The sequence below is a fragment of the Melanotaenia boesemani genome, chromosome 9 (genome assembly GCF_017639745.1).
Source record: "Melanotaenia boesemani isolate fMelBoe1 chromosome 9, fMelBoe1.pri, whole genome shotgun sequence".
Lineage (NCBI taxonomy): Eukaryota > Metazoa > Chordata > Actinopteri > Atheriniformes > Melanotaeniidae > Melanotaenia > Melanotaenia boesemani.
The window spans coordinates 9,416,945-9,442,718 of record NC_055690.1 but is presented as its reverse complement, the minus strand read 5'-3'; the positions used below and the strand labels follow the sequence as shown (position 1 = coordinate 9,442,718).

Here is a 25,774-nt window from a genome sequence, read left to right as displayed (position 1 = left end):
TCACTAAAGTGGTTCCAGATGTCCCTCCTTTTCCTTCCACTCATTTTCTGACCTGCTCAGACCTCTGTTTTTTGTGTTCTGATGTAACTTGGCCCTTAATGAAGGGGGGATGGGTGACCCCATGGAGCCTCAGAATGACAGTAGCACTCAATTTGTAGCACTGCAGAGCAGGCTAATGCACAGATTAGTAAGGGGCAGGAAGACTTTAAAAAAGAATTCTCATTAAATGATTATTTAATCAAAGAGAAAGAGAAAAAAGTAAGTTTTTACAGCGGTTATCCACGGAGATATCCGCGGTTATGTAACACTTATTAAATTTGAACGGTTAATAGAGCCAAAGAATTAATCATGATTTTATGAATAGATAATGTATGTCGGATGTCATTTGACAAATGAATGAGCGTCAGTTATCAGATATCATTCATTTCCTTGTTCGTTTCTCAGTCCACACACAGCCCCGCTGAGTTAGAGCTGTCACGTGACAAATGAACTGAAGAACGATCCGTAATGATCAGTTTGAACGATCCGTATGAACGATCCATTTGAGCGAACTGCAGTGCTTGCTGCTCGCCACACAGCCTGAGCAGCCTGGCTGTCATGTGACAAAAGAACGAGGACCTGAGGACGGACCTGAGCGAGTCCTGAACGAATCATTTCTGTTTCCTGTCCTGACCTACTGACTGAGTTTATGCAGTTGCCTGCCATGTGGCGAGAGGAGGTACCGCATGAAAACGAACGAATCGCTCACTGAGAGGACCCGTTACTCCCGAGTCACATAAAGGATTAGTTCATACTGAACGAATCGTTCGTGACCAACACATCACTACTTTCTGGCAGACAAAGCTCTCGGGGTGGAATGGAAGACACGTGGCGGGGGACTCTGTGTTTACATCAACGATGCCTGGTGTCATGACGCTGCTGTGGTCTGCAAACACTGCTCACTTTCAGTGGAGCTTATGGTCATTATGGGGGCGGCGTGGCTCAGCAAGGTAGAGCGGTCGTTTTGTAACCCAAGGGTTGCCGGTTCGATCCTTGGCCAAGTTGAGTTCATGTCGAGGTTTCCTTGGGCAAGACACCGAACCCCTAATTGCTCCTGATGGGTCGTGGTTGAGCGCCTTGCATGGCAGCTTCCGCCATCAGTGTGTGAATGTGTGTGTGAATGGGTGAATGTAATGTATGATGTAAAGCGCTTTGGGTATCATCCCAGGTACAGTAAAGCGCTATATAAATACGAACCATTTACCATTTACCATTAAATGCCAACAATTCTACGTTCCAAGAGGATTTACTGCTCATTGCTGTTTACTTTCCTCCGAGCGCTAGTGGAAACAACAGCACTGAGACATTAAATGAACTGTATTACAAAATAATTAGCAGATTATTACATTACATTTGATGTTAAATTTGTAATGTGATGTAGATGTAGATGTAGAGTAACATAATGAAGTGCATTACATGCTGCATTCACTGACACTTGGGACATGTGAAGTTTGCCTAAGTGAAGGTTAATTTACACTTAAATAGCAATTCATTACCCCCATCATGCCTTTCCAAGCTGATAAACAGCTCTCTGATAATAAAATTACATATTTTATTTTACATACCTTAGTAAAGTATGATCAACTATAACATCATATACCGGTGCATATTTAGTTCACTAATATCCACTGACATTAAAAAAGCAGTTCTATATTATTTCCATTCAGCAGTATAATCTGGGGAAAGCGCGAACGCAGTCCCTCACTATCAGAATTTATGCAGTTGAGATTCCCACATTTGGGGAATTCATAGAGGTCAACACAACCAGAGTGCAATGACTGAATCTCACCCTAGGTGAACCAATTTCAATTTCAATTTTCATATGGAAAATGGGCATTTTTGTAAACTTTGAAGCCATGTATTCATAAGACGCCATACTCCCCTAGCAAAAGGACATGTCCAGAAAAGGTGGTCAATTGTTTCATCATCGCCACATGACGGCCTAGGACATTTAGGGCTCCGTGTTAGATTTCTTTTGTACCACGCTAGATCCTTATGCAAGTTGGATAAACTGTTACAATTTATATTTCTCCAAGTTCTTACATATTGTTCTTCGGTCAGTTTTCCTATTGGTGTTAGTCTTTTTAAGTCATATAATAACTCCTCTATCTTTTTCCTAGTTAATATTTCAGCAGGGATCTGAGCAAAATCAGGATGTACTTTTTTTTAGAAACAATTCATAGATCTTTGGACGGTCCTCTGAATAAGGAGTGTCCAGTTTTACCCTTACACCCCATTTCCTCATTTTTCCTCTCCCTACCCAAAATTTTGCAAAGTGAGCCCACACTAGCTCCGTTTTTTCCATCAAGCAAGCTTTAAGTATAGGCGTCAAGAACATCGCATTTAATTTGGATTGTATTTCAGGTACCGCTCTTCCTCCTTTCTCAAGCGGTTTGTACATAATATCTCTTTTTATTTTCTCTTGTTTTGTTCCCCAAATAAAACAGAAAATCATTTTCCTAAGGGAAGCTATTACCTTATGTGGTGGTGGCAAAGTTGTTGCAAGTTGTGCTATTGTGGAAATGACTTCTGTTTTAATTACTAAGACTTTCCCGAATAATGATAGTTCTCTGTCTTTCCACTGATACAGTTTGCCTTGTAGCCTTGATATTTTATCCGACCAATTTTTGATCTCCATATTTTTGCCTATTTGAATTCCTAATATTTTAATAAAATCTTCTTTTTCAGTGAGTCCCTGTGAGTTTTTTGTCTCTCTCCAATTGAGGTATAAGACCTCGCTCTTATGTTTATTTAATTTGGTACCTGATGCCAGGGAAAAACATTCGCTCAGCCTTAGCGTCTCCTGAATAGAGTCATTGTTTGTTAAAAGAAGGGTTACATCGTCCATGTATAGACTTAACTTGGCTACATCTCCCCTGCTACCTGGGGGAGATAGGCCTTTTATGCTTGCAGCTTCTCTTAGAGCACATGCCAGTGGTTCCATGGCTAAAACAAACAGAGTGGGGGAAAGAGGGCACCCCTGCCGCACTCCTGATTTTATTTCTAACGTATTTGTAAGAGAACCATTTATTAATATTCTACTTACAGCATTGTCTTTAAGAAGATTTAACCATTTCCTAAAAGTCCCATTAAAACCAAAAGTGTCCAGGGTTCTTTCTATGTAGTGATGGCTTATGCTATCAAAAGCTTTTTCTAGATCTAAGCTCAATATACACAGGGGTAGATGTCTTTCGTCACAATATAGAAATGCGTCTCTAACTAAAGCTAAGTTATCTGTTATTTTTCGGCCTGGGACCGCACAAGTTTGCTCCTTTCCTATTAACTGACTGACAATTTTTTGCAATCTGAAAAAGAGTGCTTTTGATAAAATCTTTGTGTCCACCCCCAAAAGGGACAGTGGTCGCCAGTTTTGGAGATCACTTTTGTTTCCTTTTTTAAAAAGTAAAGAAATCACCCCAGTGCGCATGGATAGAGGTAGTGTACCATTTTGGAAGGATTCTTTATACATGTTTAACATGGGTTCTTGCAATTGGTCCCAAAAGGTAACAAAAAATTCTTTAGGTAGTCCATCTAGTCCAGGTGTTTTATTGTTTTCCATGCTAAATAAGGCTTTTGTCAACTCTGTTATTGTTAAGTCTGCTTCCAAGGATTCTTTCTCTATTTTTCCTAATTTTGTTTTTACCTTAGAAAGGAAAAAGTTAATTTCCTGTTTGTCTACATGTTTTTCCCCATATAATTGGGAGTAAAAAGCATGAGTCACCCTTAATATTTCCCTAGGTTCCAAAAGAATGTTACCAGTCTCGTCTATTACCGACTGAATAGAATTTTTGGGGTGGAGTACTTTCCTGAAAAAATAGCTCGTACACTTTTCATTTTCTTCTATATGTTTTTCTCTGCTTCTTATCAGAAAACTTTTACTTTGTTCATTTAGAGCTGCCATTATTTCAGTTTTTTGTCTAGCAATCTCTTCTGCTATCGGGTAACCTTGTCGCAAAAGTTCATAGTTTCTCTGTAGTTTTGCCTGTTGTCTATTTATCCATTCCTTCTTTTTCTTTACAATTCTTACTCCTTCTTTTTTAGAAAATGTTTTAGTTCTATATTTTAAGTCTTCCCACCATTCACCCACCGAATCATATAGAAAAAGTAGGGAGAGCCATTGCTGCAATTTTCCTTTATATTTTTTCACTATGGAGTTATTCTTGAGGAGACTGGTATTTAACTTCCAAGGACCTCTTTTTGCTTCAAAGGTTCCTGGTAAGGCAAAAGTGGCTGTTAGTTTATTATGATCCGAAAAAGGAGCTACCTCATTTTTTGCCTCGAGTGGTAATATTCCTTTGGTTGTGAATATGTAGTCTATGCGTGAAAAGACCGTCCCGTTTGACCAGGTGTAATTCGAGTTGTCAGGATACATGTCTTTTAAGACATCTTTTAAATTACAATTGGATATTAAGTTTTTTAAAGTATACGAGCTCGCGTCCAGTCTGGTTGTTATGGATGTACCAATTGTTCTGTCCTTCTTCTCCATTATGCAATTAAAATCAACCGCTATAATGACTTCCTTCCCGCAGCCAATATAAGGCTGAAGCATTTGAAGCAAGGATATCCGTTTCTGCAAATCGTTAGGCCCGTACACATTAATAATTCTAAATGGAAAACCATTTTTTTCCAAGTCTAACAGTAACATTCTACCATCTATTATTATTTGAAATTTTTTAAGAGACAGAAGGGTATTGTTCATAAGAATGGCTACTCCTGAGGTTTTATTTTTATTATCACCTGACCAAAAAGATTGGCCATGAGGCCATCTATTTTGGAAATTAATATAGCTATTTTTGAAGGTTAAATGACATTCTTGTAACAAAAAAATGTCTCCTCCTCCTGCGTGCAGGGTTGAGAGAATTGATTGGCATTAAGTAGGATCATTGATGCCTCTTATATTAATTGATACTACTTTAAACGTATTCTGGTTACTAAAAAGGGGTTGTATATTTATTCTTTTTTGTTTTTGACGGGCTAGGTGATAATATATTCAAATAAGAAAAACACTCATCATACAATATTAGGGATATTTGATTTTTTTCTTTTTCTTTTTTTGTGTTTTCCAAAAATCCACACTGTCCATTTTTGAGTCGCTGGTTGTGGCATCACTGCTTTTCATCATTGTCATTTCTGAAAAAACCACTATGTTTTGTGGGTCTAAATATGGGGTCGACTCAGATGGGGGAAGCCAATTACCTTGAATGTCCGAGTCCTCACCGGGGGAACCAGATGATGCGGAGGGTGAGCAATCGACAAGGAAGATTTTGGTTTTTCCTCATCTTTCTTTCTATTCGGGTCAATAGGGAGGGTGTTGGGGGTTGGCAGGTCTGTAGAGCTCTGGTCATCAAGGGCAGAGTCCGCTATCATTAAGTCTAAGAAGTCTCTACATTCCTTTGTGGTTGTTATGGGGGGTAAATTCTCTCTAATTTGATGGTCTTGTACTTCTGTTGCCGTTATTTCTGATGTTATCTGGTCCTGAGGGTGAAGTTCAGGGGAAGGGGAGGGAGGTCCGGCAGAGGGGGGCGACGATCCTTCTCCCGCTTAGTTGGAAGCTCATCAGTGGAAGTCAGCTGCAGGTTGTTCTCGTCTCCATTAATATCATGCAGCTGCAGGTTTAGTTCTTCACTCGCCTCTTGTCCCTCGTCAGTTTGTTTCTTTGCTTTATTGGCGTATGATTTTGGACAGTTTCGAAAAGAATGCGTGTCAGAATTACATAAGTTGCATTTTTTTGGTAGGGAACAGTCTTTGGTGACGTGTTCCGTACTGCCACAGTTCCTGCAATAAGTGGAGGTGCACTCTGATGCCAGGTGAGATATGGAGCCACACCTTCTACAGGTCTTTGGTTGGCCTTGGTAGAAAACGTAACCTCTGATTGCTCCTAGTTGTATGGTTTGGGGCAGATGGTTAACGTTCCCAGTTGTTTCATCTACTTGCAGTTGTACGAGGAAGCTTCTTGCTCCAGTTTTAATTCCATCTTGGTCTCGAAGTTCCATGCCCTTTAACACTTGACACCTTAATGACAGCCAGGTGTGAATGTCCTCCATTCGCACTTGTTCAGAGTACATAATCACCGTGACAGATTTTGGTTCCCTTTCCGAGAGTGGGGTCATTGTAATGTTTTTTAAGTATGGTTTTGAGTCTTTCTGAGCATGGAAAGCCTGAATGCATTTTTCAAAGAAAACACGTGTTGAAAAGATTACCTCAAAGGATTTCTTTCCAGGAAAGGCAAAAATAAAGTCCAATTGTATTGGCGTGAATCCCAGTCCCTTTTGGATAACGTTTCTGCTGAACTGTAAGCGATCCATTTCAGTTTCCCCTTGCAAATCGAAGCGCACTACTTTCCGCCTGGAACCAGTAAAGTTGAAGGACATCATGTTACAGCCCGTGTATACTCTCTAGGCAGAAATAAACCCAAAACAACCACTCACATGATCATGGTGTGTCCCCTGCCAGGTAAGTATGCCTTGAATATGTCACAGCCAGGGGTCCCATTCATACACATACTAAGTCAAGTCATGGTATTACCCGTCTATAAACTAACTAAACCAGAGGATACAGGGGCCGTTATTACACACAATTTATATATATATAAGTGTAGGTTTATGTAAACACTGAAAGATTGTTATTTTTTTTAAATAAAACAAAAGACTGATGTTTCCTATAATGCAATGCTGTTCAGGAAACTCAAAATGCTAACTGAAACATCACCCAATTATATAAATTTGCTGCCCTGCAAGTGACTAACAGCCTAAAAGATGGTTCAGCTGGATCAACGATAAATCAAACTTTAACCACAAACTGCTTACTTAACATCTGACTTAAAAAAAAAAGAATAAAAACACAAGTCACGAGTCACATGTTCTGTTCTGCTAACAGGGCTACCACTTCCTGTTTCCTTGTTAGCTAGTACTGGGAAACTGACAACCATGCTGCTGCTGCCTCCTGTTGTTCTGGAGTTTAAACAATGTTAGTTTATGATGGGATTTTAACACAACATACATAGATATCACAACCAGCTGTTTTTATTCTCACATATGTCATCTAATTACTTTATATATATATATATATATATATATATATATATATATATCAACCATCAAGAAAAGAGTCATTTAAATGTTCATCAGGCTGTAAAACTACAACAATGAATACACTCTGCTTCCATCTAGTGGTGAACAGACGTAACTGCAGATTTTAACCATGCAGTGAATCTAAGCCCAGCTTGTGTACACACCATAGTACCGTGTCTTCTACGCTACTAGTAACATTTTAAGCAATCAACTCGCTGTTTATTAGGTGTATCTGAGAAACGGCGTTTCACTGACTGCATTAGTATATTATACAATATAATATACAGACAGGACTCGCAAATTTAGAGATCAAATCAGAGCAATGAAACCTTACAGCATGTTCAGCTATTCCGTACTTTTTAAATACGGGAAGACCAAACTAAACGGCATCTGATCTGACAAATAAGCAATAGGGAGCGTATCATATTCATGGTCCCCAGGTAGGGGACATATCAGATATTAAACTGATAAGAATAGAAACTACACTCGACCATAACCCAAAGGTCAAGAAGCAATACCAAAGTGTTCTCAGAGGCGGCATAGTCATTCTCCGCCACACCATTTTAACTCAATGTTGTGGAAAAAATAAAAAAAAATCACACACAGTAGAGATGACGTTCATGAACGAATCAATTCTTTTGAACGACTCTTTTAAATGAGCGATGGGAACCGATTCACAGCTGTGAGCTGTTAATTTGTGAGCCATTCTTTTTATATACAAATTTTTAACACTGCCTTCATCAAATCAAATCAAATCAAACTTTATTTGTAAAGCACTTTTCATGCCATAGGCAACACAAAGTTCTTTACATGATTAAAAACATAAGAATAAAAACACTCAATGAAATCTTTCACACAGTCACATGCACACACAGTTGAGTAAAATGAAAATAAAATAAATAACATTTGTGACATCATAGAAGTCTGATGTCCAACACACTCCATTCATGTGAAGCATCTATGGGCAGAGAGTATTGTTTGGAAACAAATACTGTGAGTTTGATCCAAAACATTTACTATTTTTCCTATAATTTTTAAAATCTTGTATAGTAGATTTCATATAGGTACATATTTTGATTGTTTGTCATTCTTATATATTGTGAAAATTTGTAAGATATTGTGAGAAGGAGCCAGTCTTTTGTATGGCTCTTTGAAAGGAACGGGTCCTCAAGATCCGGCTCCCTTCAAAAAGCCATAAATCCCATCTCTAAAACACAGCCCAAACAATCTCAGAATTTTCTTTTACTAATGACCGACAATATAAACCGTAAAAACTGATGTTGTTATGCATTGGTAAGTTAAATGAACTGATATCCACAAAGGCAGCTTCGTTTCACTTCCTGGACACGTAGTACAGTTTAGTCCAATAGCAAGCAAAGCAACATAAAACAACTAAAAACACTTTTTATCTTCAAATATGTTTACATATATGCATCACATTAATATGTATGTATAAGTGGTTTTGATGCTGAACTCTGTTCAGTTAATTGACGTTTTGTGGTAGCGAAAAAAATGTGTTTTACAATACATGTTCATTACAACAAAGGCAGCTGCAGCGGTCTCTAATGGCGAACAGCTCTAACCACATTTTTTCCCAATACACACATGGCACATGGTTAAAATATTTTAAATAATTATTTAAAATAAATATAATTATTTATTATTTTTTAAAACATTAACTCACTGCGTCTCGGTCTTCATCTTTGTGAGTCCACCATTCAGTCCTCTCGTAAGGCCCAGTAAACTTAGAATGTGCATTTAATCATTTTATCCTGTGCATGCGTAGACCTCACTGCTAGCTGGACAAACGAATAAAAAAATAAAAAAATAAATACAAAAGAGAGAGAGAGAGAAAATTGATACCAATTGAAATATTTATATGGCCTTTCGGAGTATTAGGTACAACGGAGTATTAGGGCCACATGAAGAAAAATGTTTTTTCACAGACTTCGAGAAAAAAAAGTTGTAATTCTACTAAAATAAAGTCATAATATTATGAGAATAAAGTCATAAATTTACGAAAATAAAGTCATAAATTTACAAGAATAAAGTCTTAAATTTACAAGAATAATGTACCAGTAAGTGGATAATCAGGCACGCCAGAGTGCAACACATATAAAGTTAATGTCATGAGAAAACTGAGTTTTTAGGTAGCCTACGGATTAAAGAGGAACTATGCAGGATTTTAGCTTAACTTCCTGTTTTGCTGCCGTGCGGACGCTTCCTGCTTTGCTCTCCTTTCTGCTTGCATTTTCTTCTTTTTTCTTATCTTTACCGGCAAGAAATTTAGGAACAAGGACTCCTGGTCACTTATAAATCACTGGAATGAATATATTTTTTGATAAATTTAGTTGATTGCCATCGGAGAACTAGTGGACCATTCTGTCTTCACATCCAGATGGTATGAAGATTATTGTCCACACAGGGTCTTTTGATATTCTGAGGAGGAAAACTGGCTCCGAGATCCTGAAGAAAGACTTTTCTCTGCTGTTGGAGAGACTGTGTCAGTTTGGAGCACATCATGTTTACATTTCAGGACCCATTCCTACAGCGGGTAAAGGAATTAAACTTTTCAGTAGACTTCTTGGCCTGAACACATGGTTATAAAACACATGTATCACCAATGGGATAAAGTTCATTGGTAACTTCAATATCTTTTGGAACTGTAAGGAGCAATTCAGACCTGATGGTGTGCATCCAAATGTAACTGGATGCAGATTACTTGGTGCACACTTGCGTCATGCTGTTGGGACGGCAAACCCAAACATGAGCGTACAGATAAGAGTGAAGGACACAGCAGAGAAGCGGTCAACTCCCAACTCTCCCCCCTCACCAGACCCTCTTCTCCACATCACCCAAGATCTTTAAAGGATGTCTCTATCCTGGTCTGAACCCCAGCGACCACCATCTACCAAGAAATACAGGGCTCTCCCTCCTCCCCCTCCTCATCCTCCTCTTAGATCATCTGTCCTGGCAGAGCAGGGCACGGGAGGATGTGGAGGAGGTTTCCAGAGCAGCAGCAGAATTCACAACAAAGATAACATGCCATGATGCGTTTAAGGTCCTTGCTGTAGTTTTGCTACTACTGACAGCTGTTCTGAGATCAAGCCTGGACCCAGTAGGATTCCTGTGTTAGTTAGTAAAATAAGGAATCGAACACGGTCAGTTTGTGGGGTGAATCGATCTAATCCGTCAACTGTACCTTGTATAAGTCAGAATACAACAGAGACCAGTGTAAACTTCATAAAGCTGCTGTACTTAATGTTAGATATCTGTCCAACAAGTCACTGTTAGTTAATGACATCATCATTTCTCACAGTTTAGATTTTCTTTTTCTAACAGAAACATGGTTAACAGAAGACACAAGTGCTACAGTTCTTAATGAAACAGCACCCCCTCATTTTAGTTTTATGAATAAATGTCGAAACGGGAGGAAAGGGGGAGGAGAAGCTACCTTATTTAAAGATTCATTTCAATGTAAAGATATTTCATTTGGTGATTTTACTTCTTTTGAATATCTTAGTTTTATTTTAAGGGGCATTCCTAAAATCCTATTTCTAATCATCTACAGACGTCCAGGACATTGTGTAAATTTTATTGATGAATTTTCTGAATTATTGTCGGTTTTCTCTACTGATTTTAACCATTTCATCTTAACTGGGGATTTTGACATTCACATAGATAACATGACGGATGGTAATGTCAAGGAATTTTGTTGCATATTGGACATGTTTGGTTTGTCGCAGCATGTAAAAGAACCGACCCACATTCGAGGTCACATTCTGGACCTGGTTATTTCAAAAGGGTGTTGATATTTTTTCTTTTGTGGTCACTGACTTGGCCTTGTCTGACCATTTTTGTATTTTGTTTGATTTACTGCCAGTGGAGATTTAAATTTCGCCAAATGTAGACATTTTTAAATCCAGGTTAAAACCATTTCTTTTCTCATGTGCCTATGCATGAAATCTGCACGGAAACTTTTTAAGTTATCTTGCTTTTAATCATTTTAATGTAATTTATTATTTTATTGTGATTATGTGTTGATGACTTTTACTATTCTAAATATCTGTAATGCCTTTGTTTTATGTAAAGCACTTTGAATTGTCCTGTACATGAAATGTGCTATACAAATAAACTGCCTTGCCTTGCCTTAAGTATGCTACATTTATGTTTACTTTCATTCATCAGCTTCGGCATAATTGTGACGGTTTAATAAATGGCATGTGACGTTACGAGGAAGAATGGAGACTGTGCAGTCAACGTAGCGTCTCTTTGCTTAAAAAAACTGCATGCAAACCTAGTGTAACCAGACGTCGTCGATTTTCGGGGAAAGTACCCAATCAGACCGGCCTGTCCCCACTCAAAAATGTCTCTGATTTGAATGGTGGAGAAAAAAGTTGCACGTAGACGCAAACTCCAGTCATTGTGGTAGCCAGTGAAAGTGCTGATTTTTAAGCTGTGTGGCAAAGTAACAAGAGAAGCCACTTTGGGACAGTTTGAATAAATGTTACATTACAATATGGATAAATTGTTAAAACAGCTAAGAATCCACCATTAGTGTGAAAGTGTTTAATTGTGGCAGAAGCCAGGGAGATGTCCTGGTTGTTTATGTTTTTTTATTGTTGATTTGATTGTTTTGGCTTGTTTTTTTTATTACAGCTGTCATGTTAAATCATAGAAACATAGAAGAAATCTATGTACCTTGATTGGTTATCCTCTTCTTGTACATTGCTTTTTTTTAAAGTGTCTGCTAAAAGCATAACATAATGGATAAACAGCTCATGCAGCCTCAATAGAAGAGTTTTTCTTTAATTATAATATGGTATCATTTGTTATTGTTATTTAGTCTTAATGATGCTGTCGCATGGGTAGCTATGTGACTGTATTTTAGATTGCAACTGGCATTAAACCCATGTAAACAAATAATAAAATACAGATAATGCAAGCTGTAATGAATAGTGAACGCATTACTTTCTGGTCTGCCAAAGTAGATGGTGCCTCACACTGTTATCATGTCACATATACCGGGCAAGTGGGTCATTTTTGCAAATAATTTTCTATTTAAATTATATTTTTATGCTACAGATCCATGATGGCAGAGAAACTGACAGATGTTGCATCAGTCAATTCGATTCAAGAGCAAAAGGGTACTGTTCTGAATGTACTGTAAGATGAACCTGTCATCCACCCAACCATTTTTGCCACTTAAGGGGGGCAAAAAAATTAAGTTTGTCTTTTAGTCATTATTCATGACCTGGGACCATATTTACAAACATGAAAGTCTTTCCAGAGAGCTAATTAACTTAGCCTGAATTTTACTAGCAAGAAGATCCAATTAAAAAAGGATGTAGGAAACTTCTTAGTGACCATTTTGTGCACTTGATGCACACTGGTATCATGATAGCTGCACTTTAGTGTCAGATGGCTGAGGGAACGTAATCTCCAGTGACATGGCTGTTTGATGACTGTAATTAAGGAACTTGCCAAAAGCATTTAAAATTCAGTATACAATTAAGATGAATACATATTTTCTTGGTTGCCCCATTTCAGGTGGATAAAATAAGACTTGATAATACCTCATGCAGCCATATGTCAAATAAGCTGAACCATAACTTTAGTAAATTTTTAATCACATTTGATGAATGTCTTGCATTTTGCTTTTCACTTTGCATAGGTTTATTGTTGTTTTGCATCTGAAGTTGATGGCCTTGTCTCTGTCCTATCTCCAGATTGACAAAGAGGTCATTCTGCTAATGGAAGATGTTTAACTGGCCCAATATCTTCCATCATATGGAGACAGAGTTGCTCCGTTCAATTTTTACAAGCTTAACACAAACCCATCAAAAAGATAGATGAAAACAAGGTCTTTTTGAGAAACTAAGAGAAAAACTGAAACTTAGAAAGGAAACCCACAGACAGGAAGAAGAGCCAAAAACATCTCACAAAGCAAAACATAGAGCAAAACAGTCCACAAGAAATGTTGAAATAGGATGGATTCACACTGACAATGAAGTGACCAAGCAGGTCAGAGCAAAACAAGGTGGAGGGACAAGAAAGGTAACAATGAATATTCAGACTGGTTATGATGAGATTCTGAAACAATGAAAGGTTCTGTTCTTTCCAGAGGGCACATCTAGCAAAGGTAATGAATCTGACTTTGGATTCGATGTTTGGGACTTCAAGCAAAATCCTCTTCTCAAAGATGTTTTAATTGAAAGCATTTACAGCACTGTAAAACTCCTAATTTTGCGTTTCTACTTATCAACTAAACCAAAAGTATTGGTGAGTGAGGAGTCTGATGATGAGCTTAGCTTTGCCATTACTGCTGTTCATGTGTCTGAGCCTTACACCACACAAACAGCTTCAATGAAATGATAGAGGCATTTTCTGACCCTGAGATAATGAACAAAACCTTGACAGTAAAACGTATACTTTCTGACAACTCAGTGGAAAAGGGCAGCGGTTCTGGCATTGTCAGAGACAACTTCAGTATCTTCTGGGAAGAGTTTTATGAACGGTGCACCCTTGGAAAATTTTGAAAGTACTTTTTCTGAGGCATGATTTCAGTGCTGCTACATGGAGAGCAATTGGAAGAATTCTCTTGAAAGGATTCCAAGATTACCAATACTTTTCCATCAAGCTAGCCCCACCTTTTGTAGAGGAATTGCTTTTTGGGGCAGTTCACAGTGATTTGAAGACAAGTTTTCTCCAGTTTGTGCGCTGCCAAGAGCAGGATGTCCTAAGACAGGTTCTAAATGGTTTTTCATCTATCGATGTTGACGACCTTCTTGAAGTGCTGAACACCTATGAGGGTAGAAAAAAGCTCTCTGCTGCTACGCTGACAGTTATCTTGGATGAGCTCTCTCACAAGGAACTTGTGCAGAAACCCATGTTTGTGATTGACTGCTAGAGGGAGATCACAAAGCCACATTTGCATCTGAACTCTGAAGAACTGACCAAAATGTACAGTGACCTCAAACCATCACCAAGGAAAGTGGTAGGAATACTGAGCTTTCCTGAAGGGATGACACAGAAGGAAACAGAGGTGTCCCAGCACCTAAAAAGATACATCAGGGAATTTAATGAGGAAAAGCTGGGAAGATTTTTAAGGTTTAGTACTGGCTCTGATTTGTTGATTTCTGGTCAAATCAAGGTGGAGTTTGATGTTCAGAGCAGTTTCACAAGACCACCCGTTGCCCATACATGTGGAATGGTCTTGAAACTGTCATTTTCCTGACTTCCGCAGTGAATTCAATTCCAGAGAGCAAGATATGGATTATGGACATATTCTAGGCTGGATCTGTGGCGTCAAATATTACTGCTGACTTTTTCACTCTAAAACATTGTTAGAGTTCACTACCTCCATACTCAAGGTTCAAACAAACACATGCAGTCATCAGCACAGATGTTTATTACAGACATATTATAATGCACACACATTCTTATTTCAGAAAAGGTATTTCTAACAGAATGTTCAAATATATCTCAGTTACAGAAAAAAAATGTGTTAATCGGTTGTGAAAAACAGGTTATCAAATTGTTTACAAGTATGTATTGATCTGTTGGTATCAAACAGAGGTTGTGTATTTTTTACAAAGAATTTTATTTATGTGTTTGCATCAGTTTTTCATGTTTACAGAACATATATATTGATCATTTGTGATCAGGCAATTGTTGAAGCGTTTTTATTCATTGTTATAGATTACAAAAGTAAGCCATTGAATAAGACACTGGATTTCTTGAGGTAATTTTTTATAAAGACGCATTATTCTAAATGTTTAGTTACTTGTGAAGTTATTAAAAAATATGTTTGATACAAATGTGTTTGAGTCATTTTGATGAAAACTGGCATCTGCTGAACATTTCAAAAGTTCACTCATCATAGAACAGAGTACTTAATCTTGGTTGCTGAAATGATAATACAATATACATGTACATGAGTATTTCTTTTTCACTACTATTCAGGTTTTATTCTACAATTCAGATAATATTTACATTATTATAAATCTTACTGAAAAAAACTTCAAAGCCATTTTGCTGATGACAGTGTCTCACTTATACCAGCTTTGGGTTACTTAGCATATGCCGGGAATGATTCCTTTATATCTACAGGGGGAGGAGCAGGTCCCCTTTTATGAATGTGGCCATATTTGTACAGTTGCATGATGTGCATAAAAATGCTTTAAAATAGGACCTCTATATCAGTAAAACTAGCTGGGCAGTTGCTCCGATTGGGCAACAACAACAGGGTAATTAATTAATTGCAGTTTGCAACATCACTAGATGGTCCTAAGGTTAAACAATGCAGCGTTACATAGCAGAAGCTTACTGTATGAGAATTAATGTATTTTGTGTTTACTGTGAAATCAAAAGGTAATGAGAGTAACCTAACTTGCATACATTAAACAGAACATTTGCATAAATTATGTTCCTTTTTAGTGGTTAACAGAAAAAAGTTTGATTTGCTTGGCAGCACTGACTTTCATAAAAAAAATCACCTTTTATTTTAATGTTCTGTTTTATCAGATTAAATTTACTAATACCTGAGCATAATCTAAACTAATTTCCTTAGAATAAATGCTTATTTTATGCTAATCTTTAGTAAGAGTGGCATTTTAGATAGAATATGACAGGGTAATGTGTTCAAAGAAAGTGTCCATATCTGCATACAATTTGGACCTTATTTGGAAAGATACTCTGGGCCTGTAGCATCATACTGAGGCAGCCTCTTGCTAGGTCATGTCAAACTGTCCAAACATGGCAACACAAAAACAAAGTGAACATTGTGAACCATTTATAGATTTTCAAGTATTTCATTTCTTAACAGTGAATACAGTTCCATGGCATGGTATGCGGACTCAAAAACAGTTTCAAACAGGGGTACTGTCCTTTTGGGGTGCACTCCTCCTTGCAAACAGCAACCTCATCAGGTAGTACACGCTGGAGTCTGTCCTCTGCGGCACAGAGCTGTGGCATCGAGTACATGAGAATGGGCCGTCCTCTCTGCACACCATGGGTCCGTCTTGATCTTATCCGGTGTGTATTCCATGTTCTGACAACCTCGTTAAGTTCACCCTGTAAATAAATAACCATTTAACATTAACTATAGTCACTGCAAGCATTGACTGTCACGATGAAAGTGCAGTTAAATGCAGCTCTGTTCAACATTGTACCTGGATGAGGCTGAGGAAGCAGAACTGAACCAATGATTTATCCAGACAGTCCCCATAGAAGAGCTTATCATCTTTGAGTGTTTGAAGTATGTCCATCCAAAACTGCACACTCTGTTTACGCAGGATCCCCCACCAGGATTCTGTTGATTCGCAGTGCTGCATTCGTAAATGAAGCTTTCTTCTCCTGCATGATGGTCCGTGTGATTTCTCCAGAGGAACATCTGCATGTCCCTGACGTGTCCATTTTCCGTACCAGGGTTAGCTCTCAGCTGCTGCAGACAGCCTCCAATGCGCATCACAGTATTGATGAAGTAATCAGCTATTACCTTTGGATTGCTGTTAGTTGTATGTGCTTCCATCCACATTATGTGGTGACTAAACGCATCCGTTAATGCCAATACCGTAGGGCTTTAGTTTATCATATGAATCCATATGCCATAACGCATTGGGGCCTCTGCAGGTATACTGCCAGTGTCATGCCAGGGCAGTTATTCCCGCCAGAGATTGTATCCCCTGACACAGGAGCGTGCACTCGTTGTGTCTAGCATTAGTTTCTTCATTGTGCTGGATTTCACCATGTAAACTTAAAATGAACAGCATGCTTGTTGCTCAAGTTGTTTGAGGGTTGTTGTTCTGCCAGCGAGGGTCTGCTGAGTTTTTCTGTTGTGGAAGGCCTTAAATCTAGCAGACTTTATTCGTTGTCTGAGAGAGGGGTTTGTGTCCTCTTATTTTGTTCATTTCACATGACAGTGTTCAATCTTATAACAAATCTTCAATCTACATACTGTATCTTCAAACATCTTCAAACTATATACACACATGTAAACATCTTTGGAAACAAATGTGCAAAAAAAAAAAAAAAAAAAAACTTTAGAGACATGTAACGTAACATGCAATGCTTGCTAAGCACTCATTGGGAAATGCAAGCAGGGCAAACAAAGGTCTTCTGTGGTGGTGGGCTTCCAACACACATCTGGTGAAACCACCTCAGACAAATATCACGCTGAATCTGGAAAAGATATTATTGTTTTCAAATTACACACTGTGACAACCTTCAAAATCTTTTATCTCAGATTTTGTTGATTTTTCATGCAATGTTAAAATAATATTCAAACAGGCACTTTTTCATCCATGTAAAATAGTGAAAACCAACATGACTAATTATAAAACTATAAGAAAATCATATTTCATTTCTCATTTAATCATCTGTTAAAAAAAAATAAAAAACAAAGAAAGAAACCATGAATGCTTATTCTATAACAGTGTGGTAGGCTGAAGTGAGCTGTGGTGGAGCAGGAGCTCCTGTGGACTCTGGTTGACCTGCTGGCTCTGGAGAGGCTGAAGCGAGCTATGGACTCTGGTTGACCTGCTGGCTCTGGATGGCTTGCAACCACTTTACTCAAGGCTCTGAAGTTAATACATTAGTAAATTATGTTTATATTAGAATTACTTTGTGATATTGTATATAGAGATTTTCATATGACAGTTCCATGAAAAGATGACTTTTAAGAAAAATAAATACAGTCTACCCAGTCATACATGCACATAACATAAACACATCAGATATGTATTACAACATCTGCTTGCTCCTGCAATCTAAAAAAAAAAAAAAAGTTATTATAAAACAACCAGATTGTATGACTGGATCCTGAAGGCAACTGCTCCGGTAGCAGCCATCATCAGTAGTATGATAAGATGAATTAAACAGCACAAGCACATGTGTACACGACTATAATTTTCTCCACCTGTAAAATTTTTCCCCAAAATGTCACAAGGGTCAATATAATGTTTGATTTTGAAATGCACATACACATATTCAAAAGAGATTTAGTATAGACATCTTTTCCTGTAGACAGATCCACGTCATAAGTCCTGCTTATCTGGAAAATAAAGGTGTTTATGGTTAATGGCATCAGAATTAGCAGAACTATGAAACACAGCAACCATCCCTGTGTGGAAGCAGAGTAGCGTCTTGGAGAAGAACCTGCTGGAAGGAAAAGGTCAAGTAAACGTCAGTCTGTTTGTTCAGGTCAGTCAGTCAGAACTCTGTCAGTTACGTCACTCGTTCTGCGCAGAAAAGTATATATATATATATATATATATATATATATATATATATATATATATATATATATATATGTATACAGTGTGTGCAGAATTATTAGGCAAATGAGTATTTTGATCACATCATCCTCTTTATGCATGTTGTTCTACTCCAACCGGTACAGGCTTGAAAGCCTACTACCAATTAAGCATATCAGGTGATGTGCATCTCTGTAATGAGAAGGGGTGTGGTCTAATGACATCAACACCCTATATCAGGTGTGCATAATTATTAGGCAACTTCCATTCCTTTGGCAAAATGGGTCAGAAGAGAGATCTGACGGACTCTGAATAGTCAAAAATGGTGAGATGTCTTGCAGAGGGATGCAGCACTCTTAAAATTGCCAAGCTTTTGAGGCGTGATCATCGAACAATCAAGCGTTTCATTCAAAAGGAAGACACCTTCTTCAAGCAGTGGTACAGGAAGAAGTCAGCATCATTCAAGAAAAACATGATTTTCATGCAGGACAATGCTCCATCACACGCATCCAAGTACTCCACTGCGTGGCTGGCCAGAAAAGGTCTAAAAGAAGAAAAAATAATGACATGGCCTCCTTGTTCACCTGATCTTAACCCCATAGAGAACCTGTGGTCCCTCATCAAATGTGAGATCTACAGGGAGGGAAAACAGTACACCTCTCTGAACAGAGTCTGGGAGGCTGTGGTTGCTGCTGCACGCAATGTTGATCATGAACAGATCAAGACACGGACAGAATCTATGGATGGCAGGCTTTTGAGTGTCCTCGCAAAGAAAGGTGGTTATATTGGTCACTGATTTGTTTTTGTTTTGTTTTTGAATGCCAGAAATGTATATTTGTCAATTTTGAGTTGTTATATTGGTTTCCCTGTTCCTAGTTGCCTAATAATTATGCACAGTAATAGTCACCTGCACACACAGAAATATCCTCCTAAGATACTAAAACTAAAAAAGCCCCACTCCAATTTCCAAAAATATTCAGCTTTGATATTTATGAGTCTTTTGTGTTCATTAAGAACATAGTTGTTGTTCTATAATAAAATTAATCCTCAAAAATACAACTTGCCTAATAATTCTGCACAGCCTGTGTATGTATATATATATATATATATATATATATATATATATATATATATATATGTATATGTATATGTATGTATGTATATATATATATGTGTATATATATACATACATACATACATACATACATACATATATACGTATGTATATATATACATACATACATACATACATATATACATGTATTTTTTTAATTCCTGCGTTGCTGCCCTGCGGATGCTTCCTGCTTTGCTCTCCTTTCTGCTTGCATTTTTCTTCTTTTTTTCTTCTTTTTTCTTATCTTTACCGGCAAGAAATTTAGGAACAAGGATTCCTGGTCACTTATAAATCACTGGAACGAATATATTTTTTGATAAATTTAGTTGATTGCCATCGGAGAACTAGTGGAATGATGTCTCCTAACTCTTCAGTATCAGTGAGCTGCACTGAGTGTGAGCAACTTTCTTTGAGGATAACACAGCTGGAGAAGAGGATTGAAACACTGCAAGACATTCATGTGCATGAAGAATTTATTGACTCTGTAGTAGCTTTTGTACAAGCTACTGAGCTGTCAAATGGATTGAGTCAAATCTTCATACGCGAAGGCATGTCGAATGTGGAGCCTCCCGCTACAGACCTGGCTGATACACTTCCCTGGATGTGTTCAAATGACATTGGAATAGCTGAGGAAAATCCCAAACCGGACCATCAGACTGATCTTTCCTTCTGGAACACTGTTGGTGCCAGACCAAAGTCATCAACCCCAGCAAGAACCTGGTCTGATGTTGTTCGTCGCAGAGGTAAATCCAGCAGGAAATTTAAAGCTCCAGCACTCACTCCACCACCTGAAGTCTCACTCCATAATAAATATAATGTGTTGAGTCATATTAAAATGAATGATGATGAATGTAATGCAAGGATATATCAAAATTCTAGAAATAGCCCTAAAACTCAGCCCAGGGCTAACCAGACCAGGAGGCGAGGCCAAAATTCCACAAACAGGAGGACTAGAGAAGCTATCAGCGCCTCCACACACAAACAAATAGACACAATTCTGATGGGGACTTTATAACACAGCATGTGAGGATGGCAAAGACTGAAAATTTAACACTTTTTGATACATCAGTCAGGGAACTGACAGAGATGTTGCCGACCATTCTGTCTTCACATCCAGATGGTATGAAGATTATTGTCCACACGGGGTCTTTTGATATTCTGAGGAGGAAAACTGGCTCCGAGATCCTGAAAAAAGACTTTTCTCTGCTGTTGGACAGACTGTGTCAATTTGGAGCACACCATGTTTACATTTCAGGATCCATTCCTACAGCAGGTAAAGGAATTGAACTTTTCAGTAGACTTCTGAGCCTGAACACATGGTTATCAAACGCATGTATCACCCATGGGATAAAGTTCATTGATAACTTCAATATCTTTTGGAACTGTAAGGAGCGATTCAGACCTGATGGTGTGCATCCAAATGTAACTGGATGCAGATTACTTGGTGCACACTTGCGTCATGCTGTTGGGACGGCAAACCCAAACATGAGCGTACAGATAAGAGTGAAGGACACAGCAGAGAAGCGATCAACTCCCAGCTCTCCCCCCTCACCAGACCCTCTTCTCCACATCACCCAAGATCTTTAAAGGATGTCTCTATCCTGGTCTGAACCCCAGCGACCACCATCTACCAAGAAATACAGGGCTCCCCCTCCTCCCCCCCTCATCCTCCTATTAGATCATCTGTCCTGACAGAGCAGGGCATGGGAGGATGTGCAGGAGGTTCCCAGAGCAGCAGCAGAATTCACAACAAAGATAACATGCCATGATGGTTTAAGGTCCTTGCTGTAGTTTTGCTACTACTGACAGCTGTTCTGAGATCAAGCCTGGACCCAGTAGGAATCCTGTGTTAGTTAGTAAAATAAGGAATCGAACACAGTCAGTTTCTGGGATGAATCGATCTAATCTATTAACTGTACCTTGTACAGGGTGTGCAGAATTATTAGGCAAGTTGTATTTTTGAGGATTAATTTTATTATTGAACAACAACTATGTTCGCATTGAACACAAAAGACTCATAAATATCAAAGCTGAATATTTTTGGAAGTTGGAGTGGGGCTGTTTTTAGTTTTAGTATCTTAGGAGGATATTTCTGTGTGTGCAGGTGACTTTTACTGTGCATAATTATTAGGCAACTTAACAAAAACCAAATATATACCCATTTCACTTATTTATTTTCACCAGGGAAACCAATATAACAACTCAAAATTGACAAATATACATTTCTGGCATTCAAAAACAAAACAGTGACCAATATAACCACCTTTCTTTGCGAGGACACTCAAAAGCCTGCCATCCATAGATTCTGTCAGTGTCTTGATCTGCTCACGATCAACATTGCGTGCAGCAGCAACCACAGACTCCCAGACACTGTTCAGAGAGGTGTACTGTTTTCCCTCCCTGTAGATCTCACATTTGATGAGGGACCACAGGTTCTCTATGGGGTTAAGATCAGAGCATTGTCCTGCATGAAAATCATGTTTTTCTTGAACGATGCTGACTTCTTCCTGTACCACTGCTTGAAGAAGGTGTCTTCCAGAAACTGGCAGTAGGACTGGGAGTTGAGCTTGACTCCATCCTCAACCCGAAAAGGTCCCACAAGCTCATCTTTGATGATACCAGCCCATAGCAGTATCCCACCTCCACCTTGCTGGCGTCTGAGTGGAGCTCTCTGCCCTGTACTGATCCAGCCACGTGCACATCCATCTGGCCCATCAAGACTCACTCTCATTTCATCAGTCCATAAAACCTTAGAAAAATCAGTCTTATGATATTTCTTGGCCCAGTCTTGACATTTTATCTTGTGTGTCTTGTTCAGTGGTGGTCGTTTTTCAGCCTTCCTTACCTTGGCCATGTCCCTAAGTATTGCACACCTTGTGCTTCTTGGCACTCCAGTGATGTTGCAGTTCTGAAATAGGTTATATATATATATTTATATATATATATATATATATATATATATATATATATATATATATATATATATATATATATATATATATATATATATATATATATATATATATACATATACACACACACACACATAATATATATATACACACACACATATATACACACTACCGTTCAAACGTTTGGGGTCACTTCCCTGTTTAATCCCATAGCGAAGTGACCCCAAACTTTTGAACAGTAGTGTGTATATATACACACACACATATATATATAAAGAGGGTTTATTAAAATAAAGAGATGTTTTCTGTCTGGAACAGGAAGAAGAAAAAAGAACAGACGTTTCTCTTTGTCAAAATGCATGCAGATGGACAGAACATCGTAATTTTTGCACAGGGAACTTTTTTATAATTTTTTCTTTTAATAAATGCGGTTTTAATTTATGCAAGACAGCAAAGGTAAGACATGCCTTCTCACTTTTACAAACGTGAAGCATCAATCGGGTCTTCTTCTACCTCTGGTTTGGTGGATCTTGGTCATAGCGAGATGAACCTTCCAGCTGTGGAATCTGTGAGATGTGGGCTTTCAGTAGAGGAGCAGTTTGTTCATGTTCATGCCGTGGGGTGGACACGGGGAGACATAATTTGTGTTTACATATTTTTCGGACTTTGTGTAGCTGCTCTTTAAATAATTTGTCGTCTTAACTATGTTTGTTGGTGATAGAAATGGTTTTTCTGAGCTGGTAGCTGAGATTCTGGACTTTCTGTGCATACCACGCATGTTTATAGTTTAATCTACAGACCTGACGTTACACCTGGAACGAGATGTTAACCCCTTAACTCCCGGTAGCGGAGGCTGAAAATTAAAGTTTAGAGAAATTATAGGCCAGAAACCTGGATAATGAAACACTGAAGGTGCATGGATGGAAGTTATTGTGCGTATTGTGAATATTTCTCTCTCCTCACCATTTAGACGCTGTGAGATTCTCATCCTGCTTTCTGTCTGTTCACCTGATGCTGATATTCATCACATATTGTTCCTTCTGTGTTTAGAAGGAAGCAGCTTCATAGCTTTAAATTCATCCTGCTGACTTTTTACCTTTTAGTTAGTAAATCCTAAACATTTCATCCATCTTTCTGAGAAATATGAGATTTTATAAATATATACGAAGAAATATTTTATCTGAAAATTGCTGCTAAACCTGTTTATGTGTTTAGTGCAGGGGTCTGCAACCTTTCCAATACAAAGAGCCATTTTCCCTCAGCCAGCTAAATAAAACTACTTTAGAGCTGCAAATGTTACCAGACTTTTCAAAGAGGCAAGTTAATATATATTTTTAATTAAGAGCCACCTTAGGATGTTTGTTATTTTTGAAGAACCACATTTTTATTTCTGTTTTTAGGTTTTAAAATATATAAAAACATAAAACCTGTATAAAAAAAAAAGAGGATAGACAGACTTTCTGCTAAGGAATGTAGATATTTGTGGAAAATGATGTAAAAGAAAGAAAAAAAAGTCCCTGGTTTCCAACCTAATGACAAGGAAGATAGATTTAAAAAAAATATTTTAGCCACGTATTTAGAGGCATAGTGGAAGATCCAGAGAGACACTTGCAGCTCCAGAGTTGCAGGTTGGAGACCCCTGATGTCGTGTTTGTAAACCAAAACTTACTGCATTTTCTTTTTATAGCTGTAGGCCTTTTTTTAAAGGAAAGAGATATTTTGCGCGTAACGATGCGATTAATTGCGATTAAAAATTTTAATCGTTGCCCAGCACTAAGATAGATAGATAGATAGATAGATAGATAGATAGATAGATACACATACTTTTTTCCTTTCTTTTACATCATTTTCCACAAATATCTACATTCCTTAGCAGAAAGTCTGTCAATCCTCTTTTTTTAATAAAGGTTTTATGTTTTTCTTTATTTTAAAACCTTAAAAATGGAAATAAAAATGTGGTTCTTCAAAAATAAACATCCTATGATGCTCTTCATTAAAAATATATATTAACTTGCCTTTTTGAAAAGTCTGGTAACATTTGCATCTCTAAAGTAGTTTCATTTAGTTGGCGGAGGGAAAAATGGCTCTTTGGATTGGAAAGGTTGCAGACCCCTGCACTAAACACATAAACAGGTTTAGCAGCAATTTTCAGATAAAATATTTCAACAGATAGAAAGCAGGATGAGATTCTCACAGCTTCTAAATGGTGAGGAGAGAGAAATATTCACAATATGCACAATAACTTCCATCCATGCACCTTCAGTGTTTCATTATCCAGGTTTCTGGCCTATAATTTCTCTAAACTTTAATTTTCAGCCTCCGCTACCGGGAGTTAAGGCGTTAACATCTCATTCCGGGTGTAGTGTCAGGTCTGTAGATGTAACTCTAAACATGCGTGGTATCCACAGAAAGTCCAGAATCTCAGCTACCAGCTCAGTAAAACCATTTCTGTCACCAACAAACATAGTTAAGACAACAAATTATTTAAAGAGCAGCTACACAAAGTCCGAAAAATATGTAAACACAAATTATGTCTCCCCGTGTCCACCCCACGGCATGAACATGAACAAATGACTCGTCTACTGAAAGCCCACATCTCACAGATTCCACAGCTGGAAGTTTCATCTCGCTATGACCAAGATTCACCAAACCAGAGGTAGAAGAAGACCCGATTGATGCTTCACGTTTGTAAAAGTGAGAAGGCATGTCTTACCTTTGCTGTCTTGCATAAATTAAAACCGCATTTATTAAAATAAAAATAATAAAAAAGTTTCCCGTGCAAAAATTAATATGTTCTGTCCATCTGCATGTATTTTGACAAAGAGAAACGTCGGTTCTTTTTTTTCTTCTTCCTGTTCCAGACAGAAAACATCTCTTTATTTTAATAAACCCGCTCTCTCCTGATCACGTCAGATGCACCGCTGCAGCAGGGAAGGCAGACATGGACGCCATGTTTCTGTCATCAAAGCCAGCGGCCAGCAAGAAAAAAAAAAAAAAAATTAACGGCGTTAATTAAGCATTGCGTTAACGCGTCCAGCACTAAAATATATATATATATATATATATATATATATATATATATATATATATATATATATATATATATATACATACATACATACATACATACATACATACATACATACATACATACATATACATATACACACACGAACTGCTGGAAACCTGTATACGGAAAAATGTGTTCATACGGAAACAGCAAATGAGACACTGAGCTATATTCAAAAAACAGTGACAAACAGTACGACTTTAGCACAGGATTTTACAGCTTCTGAGCTTAACAAATGCCTAGAAAGCTTTAAGAAAGGGAAGGCCACTGGTCTAGATCTTTTGGGACATTTTAGCACCAGACTTGCTCACTGT

At 37.9% G+C, this 25,774-nt stretch overlaps 2 pseudogenes; both read right to left on the bottom strand.

Moving 5' to 3' along the window:
- Window positions 1-1,715: 1,715 nt before the first annotated feature.
- On the bottom strand, window positions 1,716-1,905 carry LOC121646766 (annotated as a pseudogene).
- A 5,613-nt stretch (window positions 1,906-7,518) lies between these two features.
- Window positions 7,519-7,625, bottom strand: LOC121646795 (annotated as a pseudogene).
- Window positions 7,626-25,774: the final 18,149 nt, after the last annotated feature.